This window comes from Callospermophilus lateralis, chromosome 20 (assembly GCF_048772815.1).
Source record: "Callospermophilus lateralis isolate mCalLat2 chromosome 20, mCalLat2.hap1, whole genome shotgun sequence".
NCBI classification, from domain to species: Eukaryota; Metazoa; Chordata; class Mammalia; order Rodentia; family Sciuridae; genus Callospermophilus; species Callospermophilus lateralis.
The window spans coordinates 3171544-3184175 of record NC_135324.1 but is presented as its reverse complement, the minus strand read 5'-3'; positions in this window follow the sequence as shown (position 1 = coordinate 3184175).

The window sequence follows — 12632 nt, the reverse complement described above, 5'->3', positions numbered from 1 at the left end:
TCCATATTGGCTGCACTAATTTGCAGTCCCATCAGCAATGGATGAATGTGCCTTTTCCTCCACATCCTCGCCAACACTTACTGTTGCTTGTCTTCTAATAGCTGCCATTCTTACTGGAGTGAGATGATATCTAGAGTACTTTTGATTTGCATTTCTCTAGTTGCTAGAGATGATAGACTTTTTCCCATATATTTGTTGATTGACTGTATATCCCCTTCTGAGAAGGGTCTGTTCAGGTCCTTGGCCCGTTTTTTATTGGGTTATTTGGGGTTTTTTTTGTTTTGTTTTGTTTTATGGTGCTTGGCTTTTTGAGTTCTTTAGAGCACTAATCTCAAGAGTATATAATGTGTGAGGGGTAAAAATTGGCTCCCAGGATGTAGGCTCTCTGTTCACCTCACAGATTGTTTCTTTTGATGAGAAGAAACTTTTTTAGTTGGACTCCATCCCATTTGGTGATTCTTGGTTTTAATTCTTGTGCTATAGGAGTCTTATTAAAGAAGTTTTTGCTTCATCCCACATGATGGAGATTAGGGCCTACTTTTTCTTCTATTAGATGCAGAGTCTGTGGTTTAATTCCTAGGTCCTTGATCTACTTTGAGTTTTGTGCGTGGTGAGAGTTAGGGGTTTCATTTCATGTGTTTTTTGCATATGGATTTCCAGTTTTCCCGGCACCATTTGTGGAAGATGCTATCTTTCTCCAGTGCATGTTTTTGGCACCTTTGTCTAATATAAGATAATTGTAATTTTGTGGGTTGGTCTCTGTGTCCTCTATTCTGTACCATTGGTCTACCAGTCTGTTTTGGTACCAATACCATGCTGTTTTTGTTAGTATTGCTCTGTAGTATAGTTTAAGTTCTGGTATACTGATGTTCCTGCTTAGAATTGCTTTAGCTATTCTGGGTCTCTTATTTTTTTTGATGAATTTCATGATTGGTTTTTCTATTTCTATGAGGAATGCCATTGGTACTTTGATCAGAATTGAATTGAACCTGTATAGTGCTTTTTGTAGTATGGTCATTTTAATAATAGTAATTCTGCCTATCCAAGAACTAGGTAGATCTTTCCATCTTCTAAAGTCTTCTTTGATTTCTCTCTTTAGGGTTTTGTAGTTTCCATTGAATAGATCTTTCACCTCTTAAGTGGATTCCCAAGTATTTTTTGAGATTATTTTAAATGGGGTAGTTTTCCTCATTTCCTTGTCAGAGGATTTGTCACTGAAATACAAAAATGACTTTGATTTATGGGTGTTGATTTTATAACCTGTTACTTTGCTGAATTCATTTATTAGTTCTAGAAGTTTTCTGGTGGAGCTTTTTGGGTCTTCTAGGTATAGAATCATATGGTTGGCAAATAGTGCTAGTTTAAGTTTTTCTTTTCTGTATTGTATCCCTTTAATTTCTGTCTAATTGCTCTGTCCAGTGTTTCAATAACTATGTTGAAAGAAGTGGTGAAAGAGGGCAGCCCTGTCTTCTTCCAGTTTTTAGAGGGAGTGCCTTTATTTTTTCTCCATTTAGAATTATGTTGGCTGAGCTTAGCATAGATAGCCTTTATGATGCTGACATATGTTCCTGTTATCCCTAGGTTTTCTAGTGTTTTGAACATAAAAGCGTGCTGTATTTTGTCAAATGCTTTTTCTGCATTTATTGAGATGATCATATGATTCTTATTTTTTATGTCTATTGATGTGATGAATTACATTTATTGATTTTTCTGTATTTTGAGCCAATCTTGCATCACTGGGATGAATCCCACTTGATCGTCATACAGTCTTTCTGATAAGATGTTTTTATTCTATTTGCCAGAATTTTGTTGAGAATTTTTGCATATACATTCATTAGAGATATTGGTTTAAAGTTTTCTTTCTTTGTGTCCTTGCCTGGTTTTGGGATCAGGGTGATATTGGATTCATAGAATGCGTTTAGAAGTACTGCCTCATTTTCTGAAATAAATTGAAGCGTATTGGTATTAGTTCTTCTTTAAAGAACTTGTAGAACTCGGCTGTGTATCCATCTGGCCCTGGGCTGTTCTTGGTTGGTAAGCTTCTGATGGCTTCTTCTGTTTCGTCATTTGATATTGGTCTGTTTAAATTGTGTATGTCTTCCTGATTCAGTCTGGGAAATCATATGAATTAAGAAATTTGTCGATGCCTTTAATGTCTTATATTTTATTGGAGTATACATTTTCAAAATAATTTGTAATTATTCTCTGTTTCTGTAGTGTCTGTTGTGATATTGCCTTTTTCATCATGTATGCTAGTAATCTGGGCTCTCTCTCTCCTTCTCCTTATTAGCAAGGCTAAGGGCCTGTCAATTTTATATATTTTTTCAAAGAACCAACTTATTATGGTCAATTTTTCAATTGTTTTGTTTTGATTTCATTGATTTCAGTGCTGATTTTAATTATTTCTTGCCTTTACTGCTTTTGCTGTTGGTTTGTTCTTTTTCTAGGACCTTGAGATGAAGTGTGAGATCATTTATTTGTTGACTTTTTCCTCTTTTAAGGAATGAACTCCATGCAATGAATTTTCCTCTTAATACAGCTTTTATATTGTCCGAAAGATTGTGCTATGTTGTGTCTGTGTTTTTGTTTACCTCTAAGAATTTTGTAATCTCCTCCTTGTGTCTTCTGTAACCCATTGTTCATTCAGTGGCATATTGTTTGTTTTTTTTTTTAGTCTCTAGGTGTTGGCAAAATTTTTATTTTTAATTTTGCCATTTCCAATTTCATCCCATTATGGTCTGATAAAATGCATGGCAGAATCTCTACTTTCTTTGTATTTGCTAAGAGTTGCCCTGTGGCAATTTTTTTTTTTTTTTGCGATTATTGTAAATGGGGTAGTTTTCCTCACTTCCTTGTTAGAGGATTTGTCACTGATATACAGAAATGACTTTGATTTATGGGTGTTGATTTTATAACCTGCTACTTTGCTGAATTTATTTATTAGTTCTAGAAGTTTTCTGGTGGAGCTTTTTGGGAATAGTGTATGGTCTATTTTTGAGAAGGATCCATGTGCTGCTGAGAAGAATGTGTATGTGCTTGATACAGGTCGAAATATTCTATATATGTCAGTTAAGTCTAAGGTATTGATTGTGTTATTGAGCTCTATAGTTGCTTTATTCAACTTTTGTTTGAAATATCTGTCCAATGGTGAGAGAGGTGTGTTAAAGTCACCCAAGATTATTGTGTTGTGGTCGATTTGACTCTTGCACTTGAAGAGTTTGTTTGGACATAGCTGCACCATTGTTTGGGGCTCTTATATTTATGGTTGTTATGTCTTGTTGGTGTGTGGTTCCCTTGAGCAGTATGTAGTGTCCTTCTTTATTCATTTTGATCAATTTTGGCTTGAAGTCTGAGTATGGACACCCCTGCTTGCTTCCGCAGTCCATGTGAGTGGCATGATTTTCCCAACCTTTCACCTTCAGTCAGTGTGTATCTTTTCCTGTCAGATGAGTCTTCTGTAGGCAGCATATTGTTGGGTCTCTTTTTTTAAATCCAGTCTGCTTGCCTATGTCTTTTGTTTGGTGAGTTTAAGCCATTAGCATTCAGGGTTATTATTGAGACATGGTTTGTATTTCCAGACATATTTCTCTATTTTTGTTTAACTTGACTTGATTTTTCTTCTTTGATTAGTTTTTCCTTTAGGGTACTACGGCCCTCAGCTGATTTTCATTGTTTTTCATTTCCTCTTCATGGAATATTTTGTGAAGGATGTTTTTTCAGTGCCAATTTTCTAGCTAAAAGTTCTTTTAACTTTTGTTTATTGTAGAAGCTTTTTATTTCACCTTCAAATCTGAAGGTTAATTTTGCTGGATACAAGATTCTTGGTTGGCACCCATTATCTTTCAGAGCTTGATATATGTTGTTTCAGGACTTTTTATCTTTCAGCGTCTGTGTTGAAAAGTCTGTATCCTAATTGGTTTTCCCCTATATGTAATATGATTCCTTTCTCATGGAGCTTTGAAAATTCTCTCCTTATTCTGCATGTTGGGCATTTTTATTTTAATGTGCCTTGGTACAGGTCTGTTGTGATTTTTTTCCTTTGATGTCTTGTAAGCTCCTTGAATTTGGATTTCCAATTCTTCATGTTTGGAAAGATTTCTGGTATCTTTTCTTTGGTTTGAATAGATTGTTCATTCCTTTGGTTTGGACTCTGTGCCTTCCTCTATCCTGATAACTCTTAAATTTGTTCTTTTTATGCTATCCCATATTTGTTGAGTGTTCTGCTTGTGGTTTCTTGCCATTATCACTGTGTGGTCCATGTTCTCTTCAAGGTTATTTATTTTATCTTTCATTGTCTGATGTTGTGTCTTCCAAGTGGTCTACTCTGTTGGTAATGCTTTAATTTGAGCTTTTAATTTGGTTTATTATTTGTTTCATTTCCAGGATCTCTGTTTGGTTTGATTCTAGAACCTCTATCTCCCTGTTGAGGTGATCTTTTGCTTCTTGGAGCCGTTTATGTAGCTCCTTGTCAAAGTGACCTTTCATTGCTTGTATCTGCTCTCTTACATCTTCCCTGAGGTCACAGAACATTTTAATCGTGTATATCCTGAAGTCTTTCCTCTGTCATTTTTTTCTGCTCTGGCTGCCAATGATTCTAATGACATGTTGTCTTGATTGGTTTGGGGTACTTTCTTTTCTTTTCATGTTGCACGGGTGTCTTCCTTTCCAGCTCTGTGGGTCTGCCAGTTGGGCAGCTGTAATGTGACCAGGGCACACCCACCTGGTGTGAGCCTGGCTGTGAGAGGTCCCACAGTGGGGAACTGCTAAGTGAGAGGGGATGGGAATAAAGTTTGGAGCCCTACAGAGAGATCAGGAGCTGGGAATTCTCCAGGCAAAAGAGGGAGACAATATTGGGTGCTCAAGTCAGACAAGGGGTCCCAAAAAGAGATGCATGAGGTGCAATCTCTCTGCAGGGACTGGCGGGTAGCACTACTCACTTCCAGACACCCTACACCAGGAACAGACTTCCCACCCTGGTTACGAACACAATCCAGAGACACCAGCTTAAAACAGACAACCTTATCTATTGGATGAGAAGACAAACAGAAAAGAAATGGATCTCTGAAACTAGCAACAACCCTGGTTTCTTCTTTTTGTTTTCTGTTCTGCCCCTCTATTCTCCCACCTCACATCCCCAACGTGTGTGAAACCAGGAACTTTGCATGAAATAGGAGGACTGAGTCATCTGTATAATATAATATAGAGGTATTGTATAGCCCTTTTGTTTTTTCTTTTATTTTTCTTCCCCCCTCAAATTTGACTATTTAACATCCTGTATTTTAACTACTATGTTTAGATAATAATTGAATCCAACATTTTTGTACATTGAGACTAAACTGTAAATGTCTTAATAACAACAATTTTTCATAGGCATTATCTTGTGGATATTGGGATCAGTGAATATTGTCCTTCCCCACCAAGGAGGGATCTTGGAACCCTACAAGAGCAATACAAACCTACAGAGTAACAACACCCCAGACCCCCGAGTGGAAGTGTATTTTAAACAGTGTTTTGTACATTACAGTTTTAGGGTTTTTGGTGGGAATTGGAAGTTTGCAGGGATCCAGGCAACGGCCTTATTCTCACATCCTCGCCTATAGTGAGTTTTTTCCAAGTGTCATTTGGCCTAGGTGTGGTGATATTTCTTTGCAATTAAGGATTTTTTAAATGCTGTAGGAAATATGTGAGAGATTACTCCAGAGATCTAGCAGTCAGTAGTGGTCTTCACATCAGCGCCAGGTGGGAAACATTCTGTAAGTGTCACCCCATTTTTCTTGACACATGTTCTGTGATTCCTGAGGAATAGCATGGATGGTCGTGGGGAACATACACATGCTGGGCTCAAGGACTTCAGCTTCACTCACCCAGACATCTATGTATTTCTGGACTGGCTCAAAAATACTGATTTAACTTTACTAGTTTATATTGTTTTCAGGGAGAGATCAAAGATATGTAGCCTGTTTTCGAAAATCCCTTATCCTCAAAATGCCAGGTTGTCTTGTGATATCATTCCTCAGATGGGCTAAGAAAAAAATATTTTTCATTTATTTACATTTTTTAATCATTTTTTAAGTTTCATGTGTAGGTGCTTTTTTTGGGAAATTCTCTACCCCTACAAAACTCATAATCTGACCACTATTTTTTTAAAAAATATTTATTTTTAGTTTTCGGCAGACACAACATCTTTGTTTGTATGTGGTGCTGAGGATCGAACCCAGGCCACACGCATGGCAGGCGAGTGCGCTACCGCTTGAGCCACATCCCCAGCCCCTGACCACTATTTTTAAGTCTGCATTTTCCTCCACTATTCTTTGGAAATTATTTCAGGTCCTCATTAGTGCCATTCTCCCTCAACTAGTTTCTATTAAGTATCTTCCATGTTTGTATCCTATTTTTTCTCCATTTTGAAACATGATTTGTTTCTTTGTTAATATAATTTACTACATCTCACAGGAAGCCAGATTCACTCTTTAAATTTGTTTCACTATTTAAATAAATAGTTACTTACTCAGAAACCCTTCTTTGAGGTGGCTTTGAATCACTGTGACCAAAGAAACTGAGAAGAACAACTTGGAGGGAGGAATATTTCATTTTGGCTCATCATGGATTTAGAGGTTCATTCCAGTCACTAACACCATAGCTTTGGGTCATAGCTGAGGCAGAGCATCAGGATGGAAGGGTGTGACAAAGGAAATCAGCTCAGAACATGACTGCCACAGAGCCAAGAGAGGATGCCTTAAACAGGGACGTTACATAAACTCCAAAGGCAGACCCCAGGAAGCTACTTCCTCCAGACACAACCATCTTCCTAATTATAACTCCCAGTTGATGCGTATCAGTGGGTTTGTTTGTTGTGCTCATAATGCAACCATTTCACCTCTGAGCAGTCTTGCACAATTTCATACATGAACCTTTGGGGGAAACCTCATATCTTACCCATGATACCATCTCGTTTAATTGCACTTTATGGGACTGGACAGGAAAAATAAATGAAATTGATATTTTCTAGCATCAGGAAAGTCCAGTACCTTGGTTCTTTAGTCCATCTGTCAAGTTTTTGTGCCTTTCGATTTTGCATTACCACCTGGAAATAGAAATCACAAACGAGGCAAAAGCAACAGTAGTCAGTGGAATGCGTAAACATTGCTCCATTTCCTGTTAATCATACAATGTGGCTGTTTCCATTGCAGCATGTTCTTAGAAGAACATTACATTGAGATCAGTTTCACTCCTCACTATCTCCTGGCCCTCACGGATTCCCTTCCTTTATCTTAATGTTTTATCTTCTGTTTTCAAAAGATGCCTTTTTTCTTTTCCATTCATTCCACCTAGGAGATTAAACCTACAACACTAATTGTTGTACGTCTGGCTTATTGGAGTTAACATGCTGCTCCCAAATTGCATCCATTTTCTTGCCAACAGTTGACTTTGCTCTTTGTGGTTGAATAAATCCCCATTGTGTATGGACAGCACATTTTCTTATCCCTTCATCAGTTAATGCACACCTGGCTAGATCTCATAACTTGGCCATTGCAAATCGTGTGGGGGTAAACATGGAAATGGTTAGTGTGTGGTGCCTTTAATTCTTTGAAATATGTACTGAGGAGTGAGCTCATAGATTAGCTGTATCACATAATTCCAGTTTCTAGTTTTCTAAGGAAATCACCTATGATTTCCATTCTGGCTGTACCGGTTCACTCCCACCCACATTAGATAAGGGTTTCCTGTTCCCTACATTCTTGCCAGCACTGGTGGTGGTTTTTTCTCTAGATGATGGCTCTTCTGACTACAGTGAGGCAAAATCTCAGGAGACAGTTGATTTGCATTTCTGAGATGCCTAAAGAGGTTGAAATGTTTTCACAAAATTGTTGGCCATTTTAACTTCTTTGAGAAGCTTCTGTTTTTTTTGTTTTTTTTTTTTTTTTGGTCCAAGTGTTGAATGGGTTAATTTGTGTTTTATTTTCATGTTGATTTCTTAAATATATAGACATTTCAGAGTGTGTGAGTTAGAGTGTCTGAGTGTGTCAGAGAGACAGAGATTTGAGAGAGACACAGTGAGAGACAGAGATGTGAGAGACAGAGATGAGAAAGATGAGAGACAGAGATTAGAGAGATGAGAGACATAGAGACACAGAGACAGAAAGACAGAGACATAGACAGACATTTCAGAGGGAGACAGAGATAGAAAGACATTTCAGAGATAGAGACATTTCAGAGAGATATTTCAGAGAGAGACAGACATTTCAGAGATACTTCAGAGAGGGAGACACTTCAGAGAGAGACATGCAAGAGATATTTCAGAGCAGAGATTGGAGAGACATAGACATTTCGAGGGAGACATTTCAGAGAGAGAGACTGACAGACATTGAAGAGAGACAGAGATTTGAGAGACAGAGATGGAGACAGGGAGAAATTTCAGAGGGAGCAGAGAGTGACAGACATTTCAGAGACAGAGAAAGACTGAAAGAGACATTTCAGAGAGACTGAGGGAGATATTTCAGTGAGGGAGACAGACACATTTCAGCGAGAGATTTGAGAGACAGATGGAGACAAAGGGAGACATTTCAGAGGGAGACAGAGAGTGACAGACATTTCAGAGACAGAGATATTTCAGAGAGAGACAGAGATAGAGAGAGTGATTTAAGAGACAGAGATTTGATATTTGAGAGAGAGATTTGAGACAGAGCCAGAGAGAGAGAGATTTGAGAGACAGATTTCAGACAGAGACATTTCAGAGGGACACGTTTCAGAGAGAGAGACAGAGACAGAGGGACAGATATTTCAGAGACAGTGAGACGAGAAAGACAGACTTTTCAGAGAGAGACAGAGACATTTCAGAGGGAGACATACATTTCAGAGAGAGACAGAGACAGAGACATTTCAGAGACAGATATTTTAGAGAGAGAGATTTCAGAGAGACAGAGACATTTCAGAGACAGATTTCAGAGAGATTTCAGACAGAGCTCTCTGAAATGCAGCTATATATCTCTCTCTGAAATATGTATCTATAAATATATAAAATATATAGTATATTTCAGATACTAATCACTTGTCAGAGTAGTAAATGGCAACATTTCTCTTTCAGTATGCTGTCTCTTTATGCTGTTCTTTTCCCTTTGCTGTGCATAGCCATACCCAGTATTGGTCCTTGATATTATTTGCTGTGCTCTGAGTATTTTTTAGAGTCACTGCCTCTCACCAAGGCCCTCACAGGCAATGGCAGCTGGGCTCCCCTGCGTGGAGTGAGGTGGCTGTAAAATAAAGCTAAGGAAGGCATCAATGCCACCTGACCCAGGAAGTAACTGTAGAAGTGGAGATGGGGTGGCTCTTGGGGGTCGAGCTTCCACACTGGAAGGGGAGCATGAGAGCCCAGGTTTGGTTTATTCACATGGGGGAACAGCAAAGGTTTGCCATAGAATGTTCCTTGGCCACTTAAGGTAGGAGGGGGGCTGTCCAGGCCCAATGGGCGATGCCCAACTCCAGGGCCACCAGAGCAGCCCCCCTGGCCCAGCAAAGACTGAGGTCCCTGCTCTGCATAATCCATTAAGTGGGAGGAGCCACCAAGTTGCAAACCCAAACCAGAATCCCCTGGGCTCAGGGCCAGGTGAAGAGGCTACAGAAGCTCAGGGTGGCTCCCCACACCTGCCTACTCCAGTGCTCCCCTAGGTTTTATCTTATCAAATTTAAAGTTCTGGGGTGTATTCTCTGGTCTTCAGTCCAGTCGACATTGAGGTGTGAATATTCCATTTTCCCAGCATAACTTGTTAAAGAGGATTTCTTCTCTCCATACTTTGGAACCTTTGTCAATAATCAACTGAAGGAAATTCTGAAGGTCTCTGTAGCTTGTGTCGTCTCGCTGGTCTCTGTGTCTCTCCCCAGAAGGACTCTGCTTCTGTCCCTATGGTGCGGTCCTAGAATTTGAAGTCGGGAATAGTGAGGTCTCTGGGTTGACGGTCTACAGAATTTACAGGGTTCCAGAACTGCTTCCTTTCCTGGGGTTTTATTATTTTTGTAAATTTGCTGGTAGTGCTATTTCTTTTCTTTGCTAAGACTTGTAATGAATCATTTTAAGTCATTTGAAATAGAATGAATTTTCTGATGTTTTTCTCAATAGATTTATTATTTTAGCCAAAGGTTTTGATTATTTATTTATTTATTCAACTTTTCTGAACTTGTTCATCGGCTCTAAAAGTCTTCTGGTGAAAACTGTACAATTTTCTAAAGTTTAAATCATTTAATTTGCAAACAGAGATAATTTGTCTTTTTAAATTATTTAGTTGTAGATGAACTTTGTTTTTATGTGGTGCTGAGGATTGAACCCAGTGCCTCACTCATGCGAGGCGAGCCCTTTACCACTGAGCTACAGCCCCAACCCCTTTCTTTACTATCTGTAACATTTTATATCTGCTTCTCTATTTATAGAATCATTTGAGAAGCATTATGTTAATTCTTTCTTAATGATCCAGTATTTAGTATTAAATTCCTGTTGTATAGAACTGTTTTTTTTTTTTTTTGAAGGTTTCGTATTACTGCTGCAATTGCATTCTTTTTAAAAAAATTTTTTTGAGGACCTTTATTATTTCTTTTATACATGACAATAGTGAAATGCATTATATTCATAATTATCCATTCACACTACAGTTTTTCATAACTCTGTATATAAAGTACGTTCATAGCAAATTATGCCATTATACATGAGCTCTTATTGTTTTTTTTTTTGCGTTACAATTTTTTTCATACACCTTTATAATACAATTTATCATATCTGTTTTTATATAAGGTATGCTGACACCAAATTCAAATCTTCATATGTGAATTTTGTATAATGATGAGCATATCCTTCCACCATCCTTGCTATTCCCCTTCTCCCTCCCTTTCCCTCCCACCCCTATTCCCTACCTCGAGGTGATCTTCCTCCCCACCCAACTTTGAGTTACACCCTTATATCAGAGAAAACATTTGGCATTTGTTTTTTTGGGATTGGCTAACTTCACTTACCATTATCTTCTCCAACAGCATCCATTTACCTGCAAATGCCATGATTTTGTTCTTTTTTAGTGCTGAGTAATATTCCATCTAGTATAAATGCCACATTTTTTTAATCCATTCATCCACTGAAGGACATCTAGGTAGGTTCTATAGTTTAGCTATTGTGAATTGTACTGCTATAAACATTGATGTGGCTGTGTCCCTGTAGTATGCTGTTTTTAGGTCCATTGGGTATAGTTCAAGAAGACGGATAGCTGGATCAAATGGTGGTTCCATTCCCAGCTTTCCAAGGAATCTCCATACTGCTTTCCAAATTTGTTGCACTAGTTTGCAGTCCCACCAGTAATGTATGAGTGTACCTTTTCCTCGCCAACACTTATTGTTTGTCTTCATAATAGCTGCCATTCTGACTGGAGTGAGATAGTATCTTGGAGTAGTTTTGATTTGCATTTCTCTGACTGCTAGAGATGATGAGCATTTTTTCATATATTGATTGTATATCCTCTTAGAAATGTCTGTTCAGGTCCTTGGCCCATTTATTGATTGGATTATTTGGTTTTTTGGTACTTATCTTGTTAGAGCTCTAATCTCTAGTATATATAAAGAGCTCATTGAATGTGTGAGAGGTAAAAAAAAAAAAAAAAAACTGTTCCCAGGATATAGGTTCCCTGTTCACCTCAGATTATTTCTTTTGCTGAGAAAAAAACTTTAGTATGATCTATCCCATTTGTTGATTCTTGGTTTTTAATTCTTGTGCTATAGGTGAAAGACCTTTATTATTTTTTAAATACATTTTTTAATGTGGTGCTGAGGATTAAACCCAAGGCCTCATATATGCTAGGCAAGTGCTCTACCACTGAGCCATAACCCCAGTCCTGCTTTTTATTTTTATTTTGGGTTTGTCAATCTACGTGCTTCAATTTTGGTAGATTATATACACTTATGCATTTAATCATTTCTTCTAGATTTTCCAATGTACTTCAATATTCCAGTAGTCCCTGATAATCCTCTGAATTACATTGGTTTCTTTAGTAAGAGCTCCACTTTCCTGATTTTAAGAATTCAATCTTCTTTTTGATTTGCTTTGTCTAAAGGGTTTTTTTCATTTTATTCATCTCAAAGAACCAACTCTTTCTTCATCAGTCATTTGTATTATTCTTTCATTCTCCATTTTCTTAATTTTATTTCTGATCTTTATTCTTCCCTTGTACTAATTTATGGAATAGTTTACCTTTGTGTTTTTAATAAGGATGAGGTTTTTTTTGTAGTATGTTGCATTTTTCTTGCTGTTGCTTTCTTATTGCAGGCTATAATGGCCTGATAACATACAAGGCATGAAGTCTCCATGTTCATATTTGTTAGATCATATCTAAGGTCATAAATGACTCCCTATTTTGGAGACGGTTTCATCAACAGGTGACAATAAAGTGTAATTAGCTATTGTTAAAGTATCTCATAGATATTTGTTAGGTCCATTTTTTTGTATACTGTGCTTTAACTACAGGTCAGTTTTTTTCTTCTAAAATGAGGACTGATTTTGTAACAGAAAGGTAAATGTGGGCACATCTAATCAGTTTCACATGATTTCAGGAACTTGGATTAAAAAATGGCGGCAAATCTGTTGGCACTGGATTTTTGAGAGA